General features: G+C 45.7%; 1 pseudogene; it reads right to left on the bottom strand.

The window, feature by feature from the left end:
• Positions 1 to 1687: 1687 nt before the first annotated feature.
• LOC121688376 overlaps positions 1688 to 7215 on the bottom strand; it is a 35637-nt pseudogene continuing 30109 nt past the window's right edge.

The following is a 7215-nucleotide window of genomic DNA, read 5'->3' as shown; positions in this document are numbered from 1 at the left end:
ATACAAAATAAAAATAGTACAGAGCAGAAATTCTGCAGGTGTTGGTCACCGATATGGAGGTACTACTCCTCAGCAGAGTTGGGAGAGAACTCAACTTTCCAGAATGCACAGCTGTCTACACTTCTCAGGCTGGTACTGAAGGCTGGAATATTGATATAGTTTTAAAACCACACAAAGTGCTAAGATATTTCAAGTTTCTGCTTCATGTTTCTCTTAAAGCACAGTAGAATGGTGAGCCCTTAACAATGACACTGCTTCTCCGACAACAGGAAGGCCTGCAGAGAAACCTCTGGAGACGAAACACACCCTAAACCTCAAACACACACAGACACACACACACACACACACACGCATGTGTGAATCTTTGTATGTACAGTACAGTATGTGTGTGTGTGTGTGTGAATGAGGTTAGCAACATCATCTTAGCCACTGTTTGTGGTGTCTTGTCCCCTCTCCACACAGGCACTTCCTGGCTTTGTGTGTGTGTGTGTGTGTACATGTGCTTGTATCCACATAAAGGGTGTCTTTAGTCGAACACACAGACAAAGAAAATCTCCCGCTAGTCTCCTGTCTTGGTGTTTGTGTTCTGTGGATCACGAGTCACGGATCACGGTTTGGGTCTGGTTCAGTAGAACAACTCTGGACCTCCCCAGACCCAAACCCTGACACAGAACACCCAGGAAAAACACGCTGTTTCCAACAAGTGTGTGTGTGCGTTTGTGTGTGTGTTGGTGTGTATGTGTGTGTGTGTGTGCTGTTACCAGAGATTACGTGCATAGTCACCATAGACACCGCACGCACAGTTACCCAGGAGACCACGTCTCTTTGGGTAGACTATTAAAGCACTTGTGTGTGTGTGTTTTTTTTGCTCGTTTGTTAAGGCTGTCAAAGAAAAAGTCAACTCATCCAAACATTGTTGTCAATAAAAACAGGAACATGACAAGGATACAAAGCAAGAGGCAATACACAAACATAACACAAACACTTTAACAAATAAACAAAAAAGTTGCCTGCAAGCAAAGGAACCGGAGCGGATGTGACATTGACCTTTGGGAATGAGAGAGTTCAAAGCTGTGGCGACCGACGACCTCAAGTCAGTATGGAACCAGTGGAAGGGTGCCAGGTTGGAGTTGACATTAAAGATCTTCACACAGTTAAGAGATCAATAACCGGCTTCCACAGTTGTTTGCAGGTCACTGTGTGTAAACCACATCTCACTGATGTGACAGAACTGATGATATTTAAATCATAATGATTCAGTGTAAAATAACTGGATTATTTGACTAGTTCACACAGCTGATAGAAGCGTGTGGGTATTGCCAGACATACCCTTTGGAGAAGTGTGCAGAATTCAAAAAAAAAATAAAAAAAAAACAGTCTCAGTTTGACAGGAAACACAGAGAAAGAGGCTTCCGGTCACATCTCTATGGTTTATATGTTTAGCTTTATCATAAAGCTGAGCTAAATGAAGGCAAGCTCCCCACCCAGTGTCCTCTACGGGTCTGACTGACTCCCCAGGGCCAGCTGACCACTCATTCTCTCTGTATCTGACCTCTCTCACACCATCTCACACTGTCTCTCGCTCTCTCTCTTTCCATCTTTCTTTCTCACTATCTCTTGCTCTCTTCCTCTCTGCTTCTCCCTCAAATGTATATTTATTGGTTTTCCATTTTACTAGTAATTACAGTAAACTTAAAATACAAAGTCTCTCTCTCCCTCTCCTTTATTTTTCATGCACCATTCAAGAGAGAGAGAGAGAGAGAGAGAGAGAGAGAGAGAGAGAGAGAGAGAGAGAGAGAGAAGAGGAGAGTAGACTTGGGACGATTCCTGACCCTGATACTGATACACCTCCTGTATTAGTCAGCTTGAGACACACACACACACACACACACACACACACACCTGTGCTATATGTTCATGAGAAGTCTTGACCTTTCACTAGCTCAGAGGAGAGGAGGGGGGAGCACTGTTCAACTAGTAGCTACAGCTTACTTTCTGTTGTGTGTGTGTGTGTGTTAAATGTTAGCTCATTGTAAGGAGCATCATGTGTGGTCAAGTCCTCTGGTTTCTATGTCTAGACGTACACAATCCTGCCCAGTAGCATGGACACAAAAACGTTAACACTTTCACTAACAGATTCCCCATAGGGAAACACCATCTAACCATGTATACATGAGGCTGTGGCACCTCTACAACCATGCAATAACAACCTAATAGCAGCAGTCAGTGGGTGAGGAGTGGCCCAAGCCCGGTACAGATTTGGGGTGAATCCGGCAAATCAGCTACACAATAGCGTCTACCTACAATAGCTGGAATATTATTATTTAATATTTTTTTATAAGTTGTTTTTTCTTTTCTTTTCCCTCTATGAAAATAAATCAAACGAGTCTGCTGAGAACTTAATCGTGTGTTGCTGAGCTGGGGGTGTCACCACGGCAACGCAAGCGATGCGGTCGCCACGGCGCCCCTAACAGTCGTTCTCCTCGGCGTGGCGGACGAGGGCCAGACTGGCGACACAGCTGGCACGCGTGGACACGGAAGAGGAAGATGACGCTGGTGGTGGAGATGAAGAGGGGCAGGTGGCGGGGGGCGGGGAGAGACTGCCGGTCCCCAGAGTGGGGCCCTTGAGGCTGAGCTCCTGAGCGGCGGGCAGCAGCAGAGGCTGACGCAGCAGGCAGAAAGCCGAGCCGCTCTTGGGCACAAAGTTCACCTTGTTCCTGTCGGGGCACAACACCTGAGGGAGGGTATGCTGCGGCTTCAGACTGAGAGAGGGAGAGGGAGAGAGAGAGGGAGAGGAGGAACAGAGAGAGGGAGAGGAGGGGGAGAGAGAGAGAGGAGGGGGATTTGTTAAAACAATTTGTTTCAACAGACATAGGCGCCGGAAGCACAGTGGCCAGGGGGCCAATGGCCCCCTCACTTTTGCCTCAAAATATCTTTTAATAAACAAAATCATCCACGAAAAAAAAAACCTCCGCGCAAAAAACGGAGAGGTGTGAACCATTATAGCGGTAGTAGCCCACATCTAATATAGCCTAAAGCTATTTGTGCAGCGTCACTGTTGAAATACCTTAACTTTCTGCCCATGGGTCAAAACCAATGAGCAAAACACCAGCAGAGCGCCCAGGCAACACCCCCAGGGAGCAGACAGCGCTCAATTCTGAGACGTTCATTCTCAATCAATGCAACATGTGTGGAGGGGTGGATTTGAAATGTAGCCAAATCCAGTAACATTTATTCTGGTCTGGTATGATTGATTGTATTGTAAAGTTCCTGAGTTAAGCGCAATGTCCTCATGTGCATCGGAGACTCCAACTCTACAGCTCCAGCTGTCACCTCGGGATGGCTTCAAATTTTCAATATATCTGCGGCCTAGGCCTACTGCTCGTTTATTTTCCAGGTTGCCATTAGCCTATATTAATTGTGAGCCATTATTGAAGTTATGAATCTGTTGGATAACCACATTTAGCCTATTGCGCGACATGAGATTCAATCATATCATGCGCAACGTGATATACCTGAAACATGTAGCCTAAGCTACCAAGCTTTCGCAAGGTTTATGATATCACTTAAGATTAACAGCAATGTTCAAATAGACCAGGTTAACCTGTTTATTTTTATTTTCTGTGTCCCCGTTTCCCAAACCACATTTGCTGATGCGAACTTCTGACAAAAAGGAGGCTGCATTTCGTGTGGACATCTTAATGCAGTTTAAGGCTGATTTATGCTTCTTACTTGTGAGTCTAGTTAACTTGTGGGTCAGCGGCAGTCATTCTCACGTTCTCCTTTACAGCAATAAGACAATTCCTCCAACTCTAGCCTCGCCCTTTACTCATTGTCCTCATCTTTTTTCCCTTTTCAAAAAGTTCATACTCAAGTAATTCGCGTTCTGTCTCCCTGTACTTTGGAGACTCCTCTGCAAATCCAGCTGAGGGGCTGTGGTTGTCATTAGCGTATAGTAAAATGTGAACGATTATCAATGATATGATAATACTGCTATGATGATACTGCTTTTATTGCATTAATCGGTTACAAGGTGCTGTCATCTATCCGAAACATCTACTAAGCCGTCTCTGGGTTTGTTGGGTGGGTATTGCAATGTTCAAATAAAGCATGTTAACCTATTTCATTTAATTCACTTCTGTGCGCCTTGTGTGATATCACTCAAGTCTTGCTTTAGTTAATTAGCAAGTTTCTACCAGAAGCTCGCAAATGCCGTCATGTAAGCTACTTTCTAAATATTCAACATAATCGGAAGCAGCTGCAATTATAACAGGACATTTTGAAAGAGACCTGCTGCGTCTACTTTGATAAGCAGCGTCATGATCCGCACTCAAATACGGTATGTTTTGTTTAACTTCAAATAGCATAGACTTTGTCTGTCCACTTTTGAAATTACATGCGGGCTGAACCCTGGAAAATGCGTGTGTGGTCTATATCTGAAATTATTAGCGTCTGTAGCTATTGGCGCCTGCAGGTGGCTCGGTGTTTATGGCATTACTTCTTTACTCTCTCTCTGAGGATTAACAACTCACATTAGGCTACTTTTGCGTTACTACTGCGTTGAAATGTTTCTATGGACATTATAGATATCGTCCCCCTTTTATTTATTATTTAATTAATTACAGTTGGAAAACATTAGGTAGCATCTAGGCCAAACCAAGTTGCGCTGTAAGATAGAGGAGGATGAGAGGGGAGGAGAGGGGGATGAGAGGAGAGGAGGATGAGAGGAGGTGAGGAGGAGAGAAGAAGAGGAGAGGAGAGGATGAGAGGAGGAGAGGAGAAGAGGAGAAGAGAGGAGGATGAGAGGAGGTGAGGAGGAGAGGAGAGGAGGATGAGAGGAGAGGAGGATGAGAGGAGGATGAGAGGAGAGGAGAGGAGGATGAGAGGAGAGGAGGATGAGAGGAGGAGAGGAGGAGGAGAGGAGAGGAGGATGAGAGGAGGTGAGGAGGAGAGGATGAGAGGAGAGGAGGATGAGAGGAGAGGAGAAGAGAGAGAGGAGGAACTCACTGCGTCTCCTCAAAGGCCTTGACTCTCTCGCAGCCCTCTGGAGGCTCCCTCATAAACATGTAGCTGTTGTTGGGCTTGGGAGACGAGGGAGAACCAGAACACACATCTAGGGACAGAACACACACTTGTCAGTATGTATGTGTGTGTGTGTGTGTGTGTGTGTGTGTGTGTGTGTGTGTGTGTATGTATGTGTACAAAAGGGTAACATCTAGGGATGTAAAATATGGCAAATAGTTAATTGGTTTCTAAGTGTGTTACATCTGTGTGAGTGAGTGTGTGTGTGTGTGTGTGTGAGAGAGAGAGAGTGTGCATGTGTGTGTGTGTGAGTCTGAGTATGTGTGAGTGTCAGTGTGTGGTGTGAGTGTGTGTGAGAGTGTGTGAGTGTGTGTGCGTGTATGTGCTTGTGAGTGAGGGAGACAGGTATGTCTCTTGTGTGGGTATGTCACCTTTCTCTCGGCCGTCACTCAGCAGGTTGTCCATGGAGGCAGGGGCTGTCGTCGCTGGCGACGGATGTGAAGGTGGGTGAGACGGACTGGGAGCGGCTGCTGCTGTTGCTATAGTTGCAGGGTGTCTGGGTGTCGACGCTGTGTTGGTAGTGGGGAGGGGGGGGCACGACGCCCGTCTGGAACATCCTGGGGGGGGGGGGGGGGGGGGGGGGGTAGTGAAATGTTAAACACACACACACACCATAGTAGTCTTTGATAATTCTAATTTATAGATTTCAGAATTTAATAATAAATAAAATAATTTAATTACAAACACATCACAAACACATGTGCGTGCGTGTGTGGTTGGTGCACGGTACAAGGAGTCTCATGATGAGTCTGTGTGTGTGTGTGTGTTTCTGTGTGTTTGTGGTACAAGGAGACTTATGGTGAGTATGTGTGTGTGTTTGTGTTGTGTGTTTGTGTATGTTTGTGTGTATGTGTGGTACAAAGAAACTCACAGTGAGTGTGTGTGTGTGATCCCGGTCGGTAGCATCTCTGATGGTGATGCGCTCGATCTCCTGGTTAAGACCTTCCAGACTGTTCCGCAGGCGGGGGGGAGGGACGTGTGGCAGGGACTGCGATCAGAGCACTCTTAGGTACCAGGGTCTGGGGAGAACACACACACACACACACACACACACACTTTACTTATTGAACAACACACACCTCACTAACTTAGCTGTGTTTACACACACACACACACACACACACCTTTGCATGATTCATTAAATCGGGGGCAGCCAGTACATGTAAAAATAAAATGACTCACACACAAACACTACAAATCTCTCGCTCACGCTCACTCACACACACACCGCTTCGTCTTTCCTTCTTCCAGAGACAACAGAACCACCACTTCTCAGCAATTTTCCATGTATCCAACGATCAAGGCTATTTCTGGTGCGTATGTGTGTGTGTGTGTGTGTGTGTGAGAGTGTGTGTGTGTTTAACTGCTCAGTGAAATAGGCAGATATAGTTGGCTTTGACCAACTCAAACATGGCTGCTATACACATTTCTGTCTATGGTGGGCGCCAATAACCAACAACCAGAACAAAGGGGAAGTTGGTATGCGTGTGTACATGTGTCCATCTCTTTTTGAGGGTGTGTGTGTCTGTATGTGTGTGTGTCTGTATATATGTGTGTGTGTGTGTGTTGTTTTTGTATGTGCTTTTCATGTCTGGAGATTACACATTATACTTTACTAGTCAGTTTTCAAGGTAGACAATGCGCAGAACCAAATCTCTCTCTTTTTTATCACCCCCCCCCCCCCCCCCCCCCCCCACACACACACACACACACACACACACACACACACACACACACACACACACACACACAATTGATGTTGTGGATTTCAGCAAGGGGTTGTGTAAACCACTCCATTAACAGAAACTGGTGGAGGAACTGAGACAGGAAACACCGCACGAGTGTGTGTGTGTGTGTGTGTGTGTGTGTGTGTGTGTGTGTGTGTGTGTGTGTGTGTGTGTGGACTGACTCTCTGACCTGCAGTGAAAAACTGCTCTCTTTTCTCAATGAATCAAGTTCATCGTTTTTCTCTCTCTCTCTCTCTCTCTCACACACACACACACACTTTCTATACCATCTTTGGCTTGTTAACGTACAAACTACGGTATTTCTAACACAACAACATTCTAGTCATTGCAAACAAACTTGTTACAAACATTGTTATAAATGTCATACACAAGCCCAACCCAAGGT

Source organism: Alosa sapidissima, chromosome 2 (assembly GCF_018492685.1).
Source record: "Alosa sapidissima isolate fAloSap1 chromosome 2, fAloSap1.pri, whole genome shotgun sequence".
NCBI lineage: Eukaryota > Metazoa > Chordata > Actinopteri > Clupeiformes > Clupeidae > Alosa > Alosa sapidissima.
This window is presented reverse-complemented; position numbering and strand designations above follow the sequence as displayed.